Source organism: Balaenoptera ricei, chromosome 12, assembly GCF_028023285.1.
Source record: "Balaenoptera ricei isolate mBalRic1 chromosome 12, mBalRic1.hap2, whole genome shotgun sequence".
NCBI lineage: Eukaryota > Metazoa > Chordata > Mammalia > Artiodactyla > Balaenopteridae > Balaenoptera > Balaenoptera ricei.
The window spans coordinates 38,171,431-38,189,397 of NC_082650.1; the positions used below are offsets into that span (position 1 = coordinate 38,171,431).

The window sequence follows — 17,967 nt, forward strand, 5'->3', positions numbered from 1 at the left end:
CAGAAAAGATGCTTGATATGATTTCAATTTTCTTAAATTTACTGAGGCTTGATTTGTGACCCAAGTTGTGATCTATCCGGGAGAATGTTCCATGTGCACTTGAGAAGAACGTGTAATCTGTGGTTTTTGGATGGAATGTCCGATATATATCAATTAAATCTATCTGGTCTATTGTGTCATTTAAAGCTTGTGTTTCCTTATTAATTTTCTGTTTGGATGATCTGTCCATTGGTGTAAGTGAGGTGTCAAAGTCCCCCACTATTATTGCGTTACTCTCGATTTCCTCTTTTAGAGCTGTTAGCAGTTGCCTTATGTATTGAGGTGCTCCTATGTTGGGTGCATAAATATTTACAATTGTTATATCTTCTTCTTGGATTGATCCCTTGATCATTATGTAGTGTCCTTCCTTGTCTCTTGTAACATTCTTTATTTTAAAGTCTATTTTACCTGATATGAGTATTGCTACCCCAGCTTTCTTTTGATTTCCATTTGCATGGAATATCTTTTTCCATCCCCTCACTTTCAGTCTGTATATGTCCCTAGGTCTGAAGTGGGTCTCTTGTAGACAGCATATAGATGGGTCTTGTTTTTGTATCCATTCAGCAAGGCTGTGTCTTTCAGTTGGAGCACTTAATCCATTCACGTTTAAGGTAATTATCGATATGTATGTTCCTATGACCATTTTCTTAATTGTTTTGGGTTTGTTTTTGTAGGTCCTTTTCTTCTCTTCTGTTTCCCACTTAGAGAAGTTCCTTTAGCATTTGTTGTAGAGCTGGTTTGGTGGTGCTGAATTCTCTTAGCTTTTGCTTGTCTGTAAAGCTTTTGATTTTTCCATCGAAGCTGAATGTGAGCCTTGCCAGGTAGAGTAATCTTGGTTGTAGGTTCTTCCCTTTCATCACTTTAAGTATATCATGCCATTCCCTTCTCGCTTGTAGAGTTTCTGCTGAGAAATCAGCTGTTAACCTTATGGGAGTTCCCTTGTATGTTATTTGTTGTTTTTCCCTTGCTGCTTTCAATAATTTTTCTTTGTCTTTAGTTTTTGCCAATTTGATTACTATGTTTCTCGGAGTGTTTCTCCTTGGGTTTATCCTGTATGGGACCCTCTGCCCTTCCTGGACTTGGGTGGCTATTTCCTTTCCCATGTTAGGGAAGTTTTTGACTATAATCTCTTCAAATATTTTCTCTGGTCCTTTCTCTCTCTCTTCTCCTTCTGGGACCCCTATAATGTGAATGTTGTTGCATTTAATGTTGTCCCAGAGGTCTCTAAGGCTGTCTTCATTTCTTTTCATTCTTTTTTCTTTATTCTGTCCCACAGCAGTGAATTCTGTCATTCTGTCTTCCTGTTCTTCTGCCTCAGTTATTCTGCAATTGATTCCTTCTGGGTTATTTTTCATTTCAGTTAGTGTATTTTCATCTCTGTTTGTTCTTTAATTCTTCTAGATCTTTGTTAAACATTTCTTGCATCTTCTTGATCTTTGCCTCCAATCTTTTTCTGAGGTCCTGGATTGGCTTCACTATCATTATTCTGAATTCTTTTTCTGGAAGATTGCCTATCTCCATTTCATTTAGTTGCTTTTCTGGCGTTTTATCTTGTTCCTTCATCTGGTACATAGCCCTCTGCCTTTTCATCTTGTCTATCTTTCTGTGAATGTGGTTTTTGTTCCACAGGCTGCAGGATTGTAGTTATTCTTGCTTCTGCTGTCTGCCCTCTGGTGGATGAGGCTATCTAAAAGCCTTATGCAAGTTTCCTGATGGGAGGGACTGGTGGTGGGTAGAGCTGGCTGTTGCTCTGGTGAGCAGAGCTCAGTAAAACTTTAATCCGCTTGTTTGCTGATGGGTGGGGCTGGGTTCCCTCCCTGTTGGTTGTTTGGCCTGAGGCAACCCAACACTGGAGCCTACCAGGGCTCTTTGGTGGGGTTAATGGCGGACTTTGGGAGGGCTCACGCCAAGGAGTACTTCCCAGAACTTCTGCTTCCAGTGTCTTTGTCCTCACGATGAGGCACAGCCACCTCCCACCTCTGCAGGAGATCCTCCAACACTAGCAGGTAGGTCTGGTTCAGTCTCCTATGGTGTCACTGCTCCTTTCCCTGGGTCCCAATGTGCACACTACTTTGTGTGTGCCCTCCAAGAGTGGAGTCTCTGTTTCCCCCAGTCCTGTTGAAGTCCTTCAATCAAATCCTGCTAGCCTTCAAAGTCTGATTCTCTAGGAATTCCTCCTCCCATTGCCAGACCCCCAGGTTCGGAAGCCTGTCGTGGGGCTCAGATCCTTCACTCCAGTGGGTGGACTTCTGTGGTATAAATGTTCTCCAGTTTGTGAGTCATCAACCCAGCAGTTATGGTATTTGATTTTATTGTGATTGACCCCCTCCTACTGTCTCACTGTGGCTTCTCCTTTGTCTTTGGATGTGGGGTATCTTTTTTGGTGAGTTCCAGTGTCTTCCTGTCGATGACTGTTCAGCAGTTAGTTGTGATTCTGGTGCTTTCGCAAGAGGGAGTGAGAGCGTATCCTTCTACTCCACCATCTTGAAGCAATCTCACCCATAGGTTCTTCAGAACCTTTTTTTTTTTTTTTTTTAGATTCCATACATATGTGCTAGCATATGATATTTGTTTTTCTCTTTCTGACTTACTTCACTCTGTATGACAGACTCTAGGTCCATCCATCTCACTACAAATAACTCAATTTCGTTTCTTTTTATGGCTGAGTAATATTCCATTGTATATATGTGCCACATCTTCTTTATCCATTCATCTGTTGATGGACACTTAGGTTGCATCCATGTCCTCACTATTATTTTAAGATATAGAAATTAAAAACTGAATAACAATTAGGATAATGATAAAGAATAATATTTGCCAGTGATTTAGATGTGTGTAATTTTGACATATAAATTGAGGTTATACTCTGAAGATAGAGAAAAAAATTAATGTAAAGTCACTACATATGGGGATTTGTTTTTATTCATATTAGCATATATTTTTTTAACATTTTCCAAAATGTGTGTCTGTTTTCCTCATTTCAGTTTGAAGTAAACTTGAGGTTCCTCTCTTTTAAGGCAGTTTAGCAATTAAGACAAGCAAAAAAATCATTAAAAATCCTGAGGACAGCAATTATAGTGAGTTTGAAAGACTGGCTTTCCTCTCTCTGGGAAGGGCACCTCTCCAGTAAGTGGACAGCTGCAGGAAAAATAATCGCAGATCCAACAGACCCCGGAGATCTGAGGGGTGAGAGATGTCACAGACAGATTGCTTGCATATGCCGCTCCAAGTCTTGTCTTTTCATGTTGTTTTTGCTTCTAACACATTCTGGGAGAATATAACTTGAAAGTTGGTCGAAATATGGTCAAATAATGATTTAGATTACAAAGTACTATGAGAATATGAAATTCTGAAGCCAAATTTCTTTCATTAATAATACTTCGTATAATCATTTACATTACTTTGTCAGTACAAATAAATTCCATTTTCTCCTTTTTTCTGAATATGCAATTATTTTCTTCCCCTCCTTTTTCAATCTTCATATGTCTTCAGATTTAGTAATTCCATAGTTATCAGGGAAAATACTAGGGTTTGTGTTCCATTTGTATTTTAGCTTGACTATTTGATAACATTTTCCAAATGGGATCATGTCACTTGTGTCCCTGTAGAGAAATTTGATCTTATGCAATACTCAAGAGGATGGAATCATTCAGAAAATAAAATGCTTATAACCAGGAAAGTGATCTAAACCTGGAAAATGTTATAACCCTGATAAATCACATTTATGACGTATTTTTTTCCTTTCTCACTTTTCTAAAAGAAACACATAAAACTGCTACAACTTGAATTCTTAATAAACAATGGAATTAGTCACAGACTGAGGACCCATCTTTCCAGGGTTAGAAGACTGCAGTGAAATACTCTTTTCTTATTATTTCATAAGCAATTAATACTTTATGGTTTTAACACTGTTCATTCACATTCATTGTGTCTATTAGATAAAATTCAGCTATCTTTGTTTTCAAAACTGTGCTTCTGGCTTTACATTTTCTGAAGAATAACTTAAGAGAAAAAAATACCCAGCAGTACTAATTATTTGGTTATTTGGCAATATTAAACTCAGCTTTTTTTTTTCATTGAGAAGAAGGAAACAGGAAGCAAAGAACAAGAATTGGACTCATTATGCCTCACACTATGATGCCACAGTTAACGTACTATATAAATATGTTAAAAAGTGAGTCGTAGGGGGTCTGGATGTACAAAATGCTTAATGGATTAATTTTAGTGCTCATATAATCAGAGTGCAAAAGCTCAAGTCCATCCATTTTGCAGGCTGCCTGATGAATCTGGTGTACCAGGCACACGCCGAGGAGGGCCGCAGCCCCTCGGAGTGGCTGGCTAGCTACAGCTCTCTTCAGGAGCAATTGCAGATTGTGCCAAATTGTGTGATATTGGTTCCCCTCTTGGGACTAATTGAGAGCACCAAACTCATTCTCACTTGTGATTCAAATAAAAGATTTGAGGACCTGTCACTAGAGATTTTTCTGGCAGAGTGGAAAAGGGACAGAGTGTCCCTGTGGTATCAATGCAGCTACTTCACTACAAAATGCCTAGTTTTTATAAAATGCCTATGAAAAAGATGACATTTTTTGAAATACCTCCTAATTACTTCAGTTTTATATATTACACTACCTATGAGTGTGAAAACCCTAGAGTCCTACAATTACCATTAGACTCATTCCTCTAGCAGGTTACATGTGCTAATGAAGGGGGAAAAAAAGTAATTATAATTCTATAAATGGCTGTTTATTAGTGAGTCATCCTCCTCTTTTTACCCTTTTAAGTTGCTTTTCTGGATGCATCAGGCTGTGTACACATTTTGCTTTTTTAAATGTTGAAAACAAATTTTTAAAGAGGAGGAGGGGAAGTAGCACTTTGAGTGCTATGTTGGAATGAAAAGCAACTTCAAAATTTCTTCATGCAGTTCTCAGTCAGGAAAGAGATTTAAATAGTCTAGTTTTCTTTGTATTGCTTTACATTTAATAACAGTATTTACTAAACATTGCTCCCTGGTTACCTATAGTGAACTGAACTACTACTTCAACTGAATTTTCCATGTAAATTTTAACTATAGGACAGAATAGAGGAGGTTTGTTACCATATGAAAAGCATGGAATATAGTCACTTATTTGCTCTCTCTGGCCAAATAACCCTGGATGCTAGAAGCAGAAAAAATTGATTCATTTCACTATTTAATATCCTTTGAGTTGTATCTTTATATAATCTCCCACAGTTCATCAAAGCATCAATTGTCTCTGAGTGAATTCACAGACAAAGAGATTGACATTCTGCCCTCCAAAGCTAATTTGGCAACTGCCATTCCCAATTTAGTTGCCAAATGAGTTCCAGGGGTCATGTTAGGATGATGGTTCAGAGTGGAGAGGGGGATTTTGATAAGGTTCTCACAGACTGAGAACACACGAGGGGCTGGGGTGTACCATGCTGAATTGGACATAATTCTCAAGTAAATTTTGCCAATATTTCAGGATCTAAGAGCCCACTTAATATGAGATCACTGTAATCTAGACAAATTATTTCAAGGTTTTAAAAAAATATACAGTGGTTTTCATTGTTCTTACCAAAAATTCAAATATTTCTAAATTTAAAGCCATGGAACTCTTAATGGAAACATATTCTTTCATTTTTTACATGGCTCTGTGAATAATAAACCTATAAAAAGTATAGCTGCTTTACTTTGGCATAGAATAAAAATTGCTGTTCTAGAATGATTTCTGACTAGGCTTTGAAGAGAAACAGGATGGCACTGGCTTAGACCACGTTTGTATCTTCTTTCTTTTATTTCCAGCAGGATACTCTCTTGAAATATTAATCTCTGTGCTTTTATTTTTCATACTTAACTTTTGTAGACTTTACCTAGTGAGTCAGGGACATCCTTCTTGCTTCAAAGAGAATTACCATTGTTTTAATAGGAATGCAAAAAGAAAAAAGTAGTTAGAGCTTAATTTTTTTTTTTGACTTCCATATCAGAAATAATAGCTTTGAAAGCAAAGCTTTTGATTAATGAGAAAATAAAAGGTTAACTGAACAAAGACTGGGTAAGGAAAACTGCACATAGTGTATTTCTTAATAACAAATTAGAAAGAGAGCAGATAAGACTGTATAAGCCCAAACCTACAGAAAATAGAGTCGGAGATGCTGCAGTCACAGAACAGTGTGTGTCTTTGAATGAGTAGCAGATCTTGGTCAATGTGGACAGCACCTGAGTCAGCATTCTGAGGATGTCACAATGAACTTTGCCAGCAGCATGGAGACCCAGGGGAGTCAATACTTGGAGACCATTCTGCTCTTCCAGGGAGCTCAGGTTGACTATTTTCATTGATCTGTGGGAAGACCGTCTACCAATATTTTACATGCATGATGCCTGTGAATCATCCAGCAGAAATAATGTTTGCTCATGCCCCAAGACTTTGCTTATGCTCATGGAGATTCCACTATGTGGAAGGTCCTCGTTTCAATACCCAAGACACTTTTAAGTCCCACAAAATAAAGTATGGGATTCTTGACACCCACAGGGGCATCTGAAGGGGGAAATCAGCAAGAGGGAAAGACATCAAAGTAAGAAAGTACAAATTAGAGCAGCTAATTTACTAGAGCCATCTAGTTCTTGCAGAGAAAGAGAAAGCCACTCAAATATTAGAGAAAACAGCAAAATTGTGAAATGGTTTACATTGTTTTAACCACAAGAGTAAAGAAGGCAGAAATCCAAGTGGGAATTCTCAGATATCTTTGTGGCTCTCAATGACAGCTTCATGGAGCATATAAGACTTCTGCTACCCTGGGAATAAGGATCCTCGGCTTCTGGAAATTCAATTATAATTTTTAAAATGTATGCAAATAAAGTAAAATTAGAGGCATGGCCATTCATGGTCTAGTCAACTCCACCACGGACAAAGGTATGGGAAGGTTTCTGGAAAGAATTTTGTCACACAAATGAAGAATATATATGATTTGAGTATTAAAAGATGAATTTAAGCATAAATTCTCCCCAGAGCTCTGGGTAATCCAGTTTTTTGCTTTACTTGATACCTTGGTTAGAGTCAGTGTTAAGTAATAAATCTTCATATGCACACATATCACAATCTACAATGGGATCCCTGTTAAAAGGAAGCCAGAAACCAGGAACCTTCTTTGTGCTCTGTTTAAAGGTTCTGGGTAATCTAATCCATAAAAGAAAAGTATGGATGATGAACAGACAAAAATGTCATCAGTTAGGAATTTGTTAGTGTATGTTTGCCACTAATGAATTATTTTAGTTCTTGTTGCGTGAAAATGCTTTTATTTCACCTTTATTGTTGAAGAATATTTTTGCAAGTTATGGAATTCTAGGTTGTCACTTTTAAAGCACATTAAAGGTGCCATTCAATTGCCTTCTAGAGTCACTCTTTCTGTAGAAAGGTCAATTGTCAGTCTTTTAGCTGTTCCTTTGAAGGTAATGGGTCTTTTATCTTTGGTGGCTGTTTTTTTTTTTTTTTTCTTCTTGGATTTTAATTTTCAACAGTGCTACTATTCTATATTTGGATGTGGTGTTCTTGGTATTTACTCCAGTTGAGATCTGAAAGTCGTCTTGAATCTGTGGGTTGATGTATTTAACCAGTTTTGAAAATACTCTATCACTTCAGATATTGCTTCTGTCCAATTCTGTCTTTCTTCTCCTGGCAATTCAATTATTTATATATTGCATCTTAGCTGAGCCCCATATGTTTCTGACATCCTTTTAATATTTGCATTCTTTTCTTTTTGTTTTTGTCAAACTCTCTCGGTGCTTCACTTTGGATATTTGCTATTGACCCATCGTCCTCCAGTTCACCAATCTTGTCTTCTACTCTTTTAAATCTACCATCAAACACACTTAATGTGTTCTTACTTTTAAATGTTATACTTTTCAGTTCTAGAATTTCCATTTGATTCTTTATATAGATCCCAACCCTTTTAGGGTAAATTCTTCATCTTTCAGTCTATTATCTCCAGTTTTTCCCATTATTTTCTTCAACATTTTAAGTCCTTGTCAGGTAATTACAATATCTGAATCATCTGTTGGTCTGTTTCAATTGTCTATTTTTTCCTTCACTTTCAGCAATGAGGTCCTCTCTTTTAGCATGTGTAGGAATTTTCAATTGCTGGATATGCATATAAATAAATGGTATAAGCTAATGCTATCTTTCTAGTAAGATATTTTCCCTTTCCCTAAACTAGACAGATAAAATGGTAGCTGATCAGCTCATTTCAATCAAGGACTGTGCTGAACTGAGCCTGGATTTTAGCCCCCATAATGTTTAGTGTGCCTCTCTTTTGACCCTGGCTTGTTCTCCATGTTTCTCAACTATAACTTGAGTTCATTCTGCACAGGCCCTCTCCTATCTTCAGTCTCCATTTTGTAAGACTGCCAAACAACTTAACTCTGCTTTTCGGTCTGTCCATTTATGCCTTTAGCCTTATAAAGAATTCATCAAATGCCCTAAGAAGAAATTTGTCCATCTGCCTGAGGCCCTTTCCCTTAAAACTATGCTGATTTATACAAAGCCCAGAAATAGCCTTCTATGGGTTTAAAACCTGGATTCGTAGCCTCCTTCCCTAACCAGAATTAGCAAATGCCCCCAGAGTACAGCACCTTCTAAAGGTCAATTCATATCTTTGGGGCACTTACATTTCCAAAGTATCACTACTTCAGCACAGCTCTACTATTTTTCATTTGTTATTGTCCAAAGTTTACAATATACACACAAATTATAAATAATAAAAAATATGCATTTCTTACTTCATCTAATGGTCAATCTATAAAGATTTCTGTAGCCTCCCCCAACACAAAACAATTCTTTTCCTCTTTTATTCATATTTTGCAATAAACTTTGCCTTTTTTTCCTTCTCTGAGTAAGAAGTGAATTAAGGAAGTTGGATTCTTTGTGGATGATAAATCCATTTGGACATGTTGCATTTAAGGTGACAATGGAATTGACATGACACAAGCAGAAAGTTGGAGATGTGGGACTTTAACTTAGCAACAAGGTCAGGACTGAAGATATAGATATAGATCTGGCAGACATGTGTAGAGATGATAGCTTAAATTATGACAGTGAACTGCATTTTCAAGTGAAAGAATGTAAACAGAGAAGTAGAAAGGTCCAAAGATTCGACTCCTCATTTTAGGGGCCTTAAAACGAAGTGGAACAAGTAAGCAAACAAAAGAGAACTGAAGAAGAAAATAAGCAGTTTAATTCAATGCACTATTAAGGGAAACAAGAGAACAGAGGCAGTTACAGTTTGACAAGATTACAAAAGGTTGGTTCATTTCTATTTTGGGGGAAATTTACATTATATTTAATTCTTAATAACATATAGGACATTTATCCTACATCTAAAAGCAAAATCTATTTTGAAGGTTTGAGAAATCATTTTTTTTCCTAATTCATTTAATGACAGTTAATTGAAGTTTTCTTAGACTATATGCATTTTACAATAAGAAAAGAAACAAAAAAATATGAATCCAATCAATTGTCTTCTTGATTATTTGTTAAATTTAGTCTTAAATCTATTATCACAGGTATTCTTTGTTTATTAATAATTGTACAGATTTCTTTACTTTTTGAAGAGCACCATTAATTCAAGTTAAAAATGATTATAGGGCTTCCCTGGTGGCGCAGTGGTTGAGAATCCGCCTGCCAATGCAGGGGACACGGGTTCGAGCCCTGGTCTGGGAAGATGCCACATGCCGCGGAGTGGCTGGGCCCGTGAGCCATAATTACTGAGCCTGAGCGTCTGGAGCCTGTGCTCCACAACAAGAGAGGCCGCAATAGTAAGAGGCCCGCGCACCGCGATGAAGAGTGGCCCCCGCTCGCCACAACAAGAGAAAGCCCTCGCACAGAAACGAAGACCCAACACAGACATAAATAAATAAATAAAAATTAAAAAAATAAAAAAGATATCTTATAAAAAAAAAAGATTATAAGAGATGTCTCTCCATACCACCTTTTTTCATATGAAATCATAAAAGAAAATTTTGATACAAGCATTGATTTCACTGAGCTGAAAATATCCAAATATCAGATACCTTTTAAAATGAATAATTCATTTTTTAAATAAAAGGAATAAAACTGGGATTGTTGTAATAGTACATTTTTTCACACAGCACTTGCAAATGGTTTCAAGGATTTCTGCCCATTGCCTACATTGTATGACAGGTTTTATCCGCTTCCTGTCTCTTTTGTTTACAAGAGAGCAATTTTATTTCTCAAAGCTTAAATAAGCCACATTTTTTTTTAACATGTTTACTGGAGTATAATTGCTTTACAATGGTGTGTTAGTTTCTGCTTTATAACAAAGTGAATCAGCTATACATATACATATATCCCCATATCTCCTCCCTCTTGCATCTCCCTCCCATCCTCCTTATCCACCCCTCTAGGTGGTCACAAAGCACTGAGTTGATCTCCCTGTGCTATGTGGCTACTTCCCATTAGCTATCTATTTTACATTTGGTGGTGTATATATGTCCATGCCACTCTCTCACTTCGTCCCAGCTTACCCTTCCCCCTCCACGTGTCCTCAAGGCCATAATCTGCATCTGCATCTTTATTCCTGTCCCTAGGTTTTTCAGGACCTTTTTTTTTTTTAAGATTTCATATATATGTGTTAGTATATGGTATTTGTTTTTCTCTTTCTGACTTACTTCACTCTGTATGACAGACTCTAGGTCTATCCACCTCACTACAAATAACTCAATTTCGTTTCTTTTTATGGTTGAGTAATATTCCATTGTATATATGTGCCACATCTTCTTTATCCATTCATCTCTGGATGGACACTTAGGTTGCTTCCATGTCCTGGCTATTGTAAATAGACCTGCAATGATAATTGTGGTACATGACTCTTTTTGAATTATGGTTTTCTCAGGGTATATGCCCAGTAGTGGGATTATTGGGTCATATGGTAGTTCTACTTTTAGTTTTTTAAGGAACCTCCATACTGTTCTCCATAGTGGCTGTATCAGTTTACATTCCCAGCATCTGTGCAAGAGGGTTCCCTTTTCTCCACAGCCTCTCCAGCATTTATTGTTTGTAGATTTCTTGATGATGGCCATTCTTACTGGTGTGAGGTGATACCTCATTGTACTTTTAATTTGCATTTCTCTAATGATTAGTGATGTTGAGCATCCTTTCATGTGTTTGTTGGCAATCTGTATATCTTCTTTGGAGAAATGTCTATTTAGTCTTCTGCCCATTTTTGGATTGGGTTGTTTTTTGGATATTGAGCTGCATGAGCTGCTTGTATATTTTGGAAATTAATCCTTTGTCAGTTGCTTCGTTTTCAAATATTTTCTCCCATTCTGAGGGTCGTCATTTCGCCTTGTTTATGGTTTCCTTTGCTGTGTAAAAGCTTTTAAGTTTCATTAGGTCCCATTTATTTTTGTTTTTATTTCCATTTCTCTAGGAGGTGGGTCAAAAAGTATCTTGCTGTGATTTATGTCATAGAGTGTTCTGCCTATGTTTTCCTCTAAGAGTTTGATAGTATCTGGCCTTACATTTAGGTCTTTAATCCATTGTGAGTTTATTTTTGTGTATGGTGTTAGGGAGTGTTCTAATTTCATTCTTTTACATGTAGCTGTCCAGTTTTCCCAGCACCACTTATTGAAGAGGTTGTCTTTTCTCCATTTTATATTCTTGCCTCCTTTATCAAAGACAAGGTGACCATATGTGCGTGGGTAAATCTCTGGGCTTTTTATCCTGTTCCATTGATCTATATTTCTATTTTTGTGCCAGTACCATACTGTCTTGATTACTGTAGCTTTGTAGCATAGTCTGAAGGCAGGGAGCCTGATTCCTCCAGCTCCATTTTTCTTTCTCAAGAGTGCTTTGGCTATTTGGGGTCTTTTGTATTTCCTCACAAATTGTGAAATTTTTTTGTTCTAGTTCTGTGAAAAATGTTCCTCCCTCTGCTATATTTTGGAAGAGTTTGAGAAGGATAGGTGTTAGCTCTTCTCTAAATGTTTGATAGAATTCGTCTGTGAAGCCATCTGGTCCTGGGCTTTTGTTTTTTGGAAGATTTTTAATCACAGTTTCAATTTCAGTGCTTGTGATTGGTCTGCTTATATTCTCTATTTCTTCCTGGTTCAGTCTCGGAAGGTTGTGCTTTTCTAAGAAGTTGTCCATTTCTTCCAGGTTGTCCATTTTATTGGTATATAGTTGCTTGTAGTAATCTCTCATGATCCTTTGTATTTCTGCAGTGTCAGTTTTTATGTCTCCTTTTTCATTTCTAATTCTATTGATTTGAGTCTTCTCTCTTTTTTTCTTGATGAGTCTGGCTAATGGTTTATCAATTTTGTTTATCTTCCCAAAGAACCAGCTTTTAGTTTTATTGATCTTTGCTATTGTTTCCTTCATTTCTTTTTCATTTATTTCTGATCTGATCTTTCTGATCTCTTTCCTTCTGCTAATTTTGGGGTTTTTTTGTTCTTCTTTCTCTAACTGCTTTAAGTGTAAGGTTAGGTAGTTTATTTGAGATGTTTTTTATTTCCTGAGGTAGGATTGTATTGCTATAAATTTCCCTCTTAGAACTGCTTTTGCTGTATCTCATAGGTTATGGGTCATCATGTTTTCATTTTCATTTGTTCCTAGGTATTTTTTGATTTCCTCTTTGATTTCCTCAGTGATCTCTTGGTTATTTAGTACTGTATTGTTTAGCCTCCATGTATTTGTATTTTTTACAGATTTTTTTCCTGTAATTGATATCTAGTCTCTCAGCATTGTGGTTGGAAAAGATACTTGATATGATTTCAATTTTCTTAAATTTACCAAGGCTTGATTTGTGACCCAAGATATGATGTATCCTGGAGAATGTTCCACGAGCACTTGAGAAGAAAGTGTATTCTGTCATTTTTGGATGGAATGTCCTATAAATATCAATTAAGTCCATCTTGTTTAATGTATCACTTAAAGCTTGTGTTTCCTTACTTATTTTCATTTTGGATGATCTGTCCATTGGTGAAAGTGGGGTGTTAAAGTCCCCTACTACAATTGTTACTGTTGATTTCCCCTTTTATGGCTGTTAGCATTTGCCTTATGTATTGAGGTGCTCCTATGTTGGATGCATAAATATTTACAGTTGTTATATCTTCTTCTTGGATTGATCCCTTGATCAGTATGTAGTGTCCTTCTTTGTCTCTTGTAATAGTCTTTATGTTAAAGTCTCTTTTGTCTGATAGGAGAATTGCTACTCCAGCTTTCTTTTGATTTCCATTTGCATGGAATATCTTTTTCCATCCCCTCACTTTCAGTCTGTATGTGTCCCTAGGTCTGAAGTGGGTCTCTTGTAGACAGCATATATACGGGTTTTGTTTTTGTATCCATTCAGCCAGTCTATGTCTTTTGGTGGGAGCATTTAATCCATTTACATTTAAGGTAATTATCGATATGTATGTTCCTATTAACATTTTCTTAATTGTTTTGGGTTTGTTATTGTAGGTCTTTTCCTTCTCTTATGTTTCTTGCTTAGAGAAGTTCCTTTAGCATTTGTTGTAAAGCTGGTTTCGTGGTGCTGAATTCTTTTAACTTTTGCTTGTCTGTAAAGGTTTTAATTTCTCCATCAAATCTGAATGAGATCCTTGCTGGGTAGACTAATCTTGGTTGTAGGTTTTCCCTTTCATCACTTTAAATATGTCTTGCCACTCCTTTCTGGCTTGCGGAGTTTCTGCTGAAAGATCATCTGTTAATCTTATGGGGATTCCATTGTATGTTATTTGTTTTTTTTCCAATGCTGCTTTTAATATTTTTTCTCTGTATTTAATTTTTGATAGTTTGATTAATATGTGTTTTGGTGTGTTTCTCCTTGGATTTATCCTGTATGGGACTCTCTGCCTTTCCTGGACCTGACTGACTATTTCCTTTCCCATATTAGGGAAGTTTTTGACTATAATCTCTTCAAATATTTTCTCAGTCCCTTTCTTTTTCTCTTCTTCTTCTGGGACCCCTATAATTTGAATGTTGGTGCTTTTAATGTTGTCCCAGAGGTCTCTGAGACTGTCCTCAATTCTTTTCATTCTTTTTTCTTTATTCTGTTCTGCAGTATTTATTTCCACTATTTTATCTTCCAGGTCACTTATCGGTTCTTCTGCCTCAGTTATTCTGCTATTGATTCCTTCTAGAGAATTTTTCATTTCATTTATTGTATTGTTCATCATTGTTTGTTTGCTCTTTAGTTCTTCTAAGTCCTTGTTAAACATTTCTTGTATCTTCTTCATTCTATTTCCAAGATTTTGCATCATCTTTACTATCATTACTCTGAATACTTTTTCAGGTAGACTGCCTATTTCCTCTTCATAAATAAGCCGCATTCTTACATAGCTTTTTTACATACCACATTTTTAAATGAAAATGTATATCTAGATCTCAGTAGCAACTATCAAATTTATTAAAACATGACAGCTTTCTAGACTTTGCTATTAAAAGCATTCATTGGGTATAATTAATTGCTCTAGGGTATGTTTAACAAGATAAGTTTCTGATAATATAATGAAACCCAAGGGTTATATACCTGCATCCCTAGTATACAAACAAATTGGGTTGTTTTAAGTGTAAAATAATCCCTTGGTTACTCTTGTATGAACTGTAAGTTAATTATTTTATTTCTAAAGATAGGTGGTGCATCATTCACTAATGGTGCCCATAAATTACGAAAGTAGAAACTGAGACCTCAAAATAGTCATATAAAGAAAAATGTTAGGATATAATTTCAGCTAAGAGTAGTTTACAATTATAACACACCCAACAGAATACAGTTTTTTGCAGATAGCAGAAGAGCGCTAATTTTTTTCCTGTGTGTAACTATTCAAAAACTATTTCATAAATTTCATTTTCCCAGGTGATGAATCTAATAGGTGAATTACCATATTATATGTGTTTTCCTTCTAACAGTGCACTTTGAAGTTAACTACAGAACAAACAGATCTCTTCTCTTTTCAAAATAACTCAATTCAGTTAATAACTGGGATTAGTTTGTATTTCTATTTGATCTGTGAGCAAGAAAATCACAATTGACCAGAATAATCCAACAACACAGTAAGACTATTTACATCAGGAATTCTCAAAACTATTAATCCAATAGTCCAGGTCACATTTAATGCTCAAAGGCAGTTGCCTACAAAGTTAGCAAACACTTTGAGTTACAAATTAATGTTATCTCTGTTTCATTTAATGTTATCTCTGTTTCATTAACAGAACATCTATTAAAATATCACCCCAGAAAGTAAGAAACTATAGGATGTTTCAGGATATTTAGTTATAACACTAATATCTAAAGCATTAATATAAATAGTGTGGAAATAGTTATTATGCAATGTATATGTTTATTTGTTCCTACCATATTATGTGCTAATTTATATGACATTCCCAATATTTTATTAATATCATTGAGATACAATTTTTAAAAAGAAATTTCTCTGGTTGGTTAGTTTTATTTTTCCTTAAATCTCACAGGGATAATCATTAAAATATATTAATAAATATTGTAATAATAATGTTGGATTTACACAGAATTTTTGATGAAAAATATATTATCTATACAATTATGGGTACAAAGAAAACTGAATATCAACCAGGTCAGTCCTGTGTACCATATTATTGTAATTAAGCCGTTTCATTCCTGAAGGTATATACTGGCTTCGTTAATGATGCTAATATCTATTTCTCTCATAAGTACATGGCAGATAGTTTAGCAGAAAAAGCAGAAAAGACACTGGAAAAGGACAACAAAAAATTCTAAACTCTAACGGGTAACTCAAGTTTGCCTTAATATTTTACCACTTTTTATCATTTCTTGCCGATATTCATTATGAAGAAATCAATTCTTTACAAAATGTTTTATGGAAACAAACACACTTCTCTCACATATATAAAGATCACAGAATTTCTTCCCTGCTTCTGTTTCCCATATTTATCCCTCAGCCTCAAACAAACTGACCCATTCATATGGTCAAATTATTTTATTTTTTGGGTGAGGTGAGGGAAAAAAGTGGTTTATATTCTGTAACCTAAGTATTATCAGCAGTTTCAGGAGTCCCATTTTTGAGCTTTCATATATCTGTACATTTTTCAATCACCATTGCTTATTTCTGGCACTCTGTTACTTGAAGAATGTGAGGCAGTTGCAGAAGCTAAAGAATTAAATGGCATAAATATACCTTTCTCAAACCCTTTGAGCAGGAAAGGGAGGAAAATCCCAGTACAGATAACAATATAACTTTGCCCTTTATGGTTTTCCTTTAGATTATTTGTTAAAAGGAAATTATTAAATTTTCATGTGCTCTGCAGAGTCTAGCCTTGGCTTATAAGATGAAAAGAAAAGGAAATATTATTAACTGCTTCACTGCCATGGGATAGTCATTACCTGCCTGTGTGCATTAGAAGAATTCTTAGTCATTTGGGTTGCAACTCTCTTGAACTCTAATGTTTTAGGATGTGTCCTCGTTATGGTTTCAATGTCCATGTCCAAGGTCATGGGATCACAAGCTTTATTTTGTGTCTGCAGTCATCACATGGAGCAGTGAGAAAAATTACACATTTGTGCAACCAGCTTGATTCAGATTTCTCCCTCTTTTTTTTAATATTAAACAAACTCTGATCTGCTAGATCATCTTACTCAGCCAATATGCCTGAATACCTGTCCTCCAATTATTAAGGTGATTATTTAAAATTGAAAATATCATTAAAAGTCATTTTAGTGAGGAATCTCTTTGAACAAAGTGGATTATACAGCAGAGATATATAAATTGGGTAAGGAATTCAAGTCCTGGGAATGTGAGCTTTAAGCAGAAAATGAAGTGTCTTTCCTAGAGCCACCTGAACAATTCCTTTTCATTGGTCACGGCATGTTCAGGAAAGGACTGCCTGCTGCTGAGAGTGTGGAGTATGATGACCGGCAAGAATACAGAAATGCCACCCACCAGGGCAGACACTGCCGAGGGCCACAATGAGGACTTGTCCAAAATCTGCTCATAAAACTACAGGTTCCAGAAGCCTTGGGTCTATTTCATATGATAACGTCACCCTCTTATTTTATCTTTCATCATTTGAAATTGAAAAAAAAGTCAAGATTATTTATACTCAATATCATAGTTAAATAATAAATACACATACTTGAAAATGCTCAGAGTGCTTTGGGAAACTCCTGTATGCTAGATTATTAATGTGTATTACCATCACCCCATCCCCCACCCACTAAGATATATAGCCCTGCAAAGGTAGTTCCTGGCGACTTTTTAGCTCTTTTAGCCTTTGAAAGCAGGTTATCATCTCTGGGTTTTAAAAATGTCAACATCTTTGCAGGGTCTTTCTGATCTAAGGGATAGAGAGGTAAAAGAACATTTTACAATCTCTATCTTTTAAAGTTAATATGAAGAAGTACAAGTTTACAACTCTCTCAAGTGTCTCAAGCAAGATTTACTACTACTTTGAATGGATTATCTCATTTGACTTATTTGCTGTTAATTGCATTCCAAAAGAAGAAGGATGTTGGTTTTAGAGATCTACAAACTGCATTATTTCAATAGTAAGGCATTTATGTTAGAAATATAATAGCACGACACATGCAAACACACATACATACAAACACTCATACAAGGACAGCACAAAATAAAGAAACCTAAATGAAAATGTAAGTATTTTAAGTCCTTCCTAGATTATTTTAGAATAAAATGTCTATTTTATTCATTTATGTAATAAATTATATCCCTCTGGTAACAGTTTTATTCAACTAAAACCCATTAATTATTTGAATTATTACATTGCTATTTGGGTCCAATCAGGAAAGTCTTTATCAGAGTAATAAGCCAACTAAGTGATTTCAAAAATCTTCAAGATTTTATCTCTGAAAAACTTCCTACTCTGCTTCAGAAATCTCTTACAAGTCAATGTTTTAAAA

General features: G+C 35.7%; 1 protein-coding gene across 1 annotated transcript in view; it reads right to left on the reverse strand.

The window, feature by feature from the left end:
* Positions 1-17,967, reverse strand: part of NKAIN2 (sodium/potassium transporting ATPase interacting 2) — a 1,008,072-nt gene that overhangs the window by 426,788 nt on the left and 563,317 nt on the right. The gene's annotated exons all lie outside the window — the stretch shown is intronic.